Raw genomic sequence first — 499 nt, 5'->3', positions numbered from 1 at the left:
TTTTTTTTGGTAGATGGGAAAGTGAAAAATGTCAATATCAAAAACAACTTGAAATCCAGTGAAGTGCCCCAGACCAACACCAGCTGGAGTTGTTCAGATGCCAGGACCTGTGAGTTGCACAATCCAAATATCCACAAGTTGTGAGATTTGACAATAGCAATTACAATCCACAACAACTACAGGTGCTTAGCTCCTCTGAGCAAAACAATTATTTGGGTATTTTCCACTCATAAATTAGTGGGATTTACAGTCAGAGATTCTCAGTGTAGGAAGTCCAGGAGGTCTCTCTCCTTGTGTTTTTTCAGTTCCTGCAACACATCCACTGAAACCTTCTTTCTCATTTGTTAGCTATGGTTGAACCTTTTTTTAGCAGCCATATAAATAATATAATAATTCAAAGACCTCTTAAAAAATAGTATGTCGACAGTTTAGTTTTTGCTCATTGAAAATAACCCTTGTGTCGTGTGCTTTTAGATTAAAAAATAAGAAGTAAACTCTT

This window comes from Malurus melanocephalus, unplaced genomic scaffold, assembly GCF_030028575.1.
Source record: "Malurus melanocephalus ecotype Western Australia unplaced genomic scaffold, MMel_1.1 scaffold_91, whole genome shotgun sequence".
Lineage (NCBI taxonomy): Eukaryota > Metazoa > Chordata > Aves > Passeriformes > Maluridae > Malurus > Malurus melanocephalus.
The sequence above is the reverse complement of the archived record's forward strand: the minus strand, read 5'-3'. Positions refer to the sequence as shown.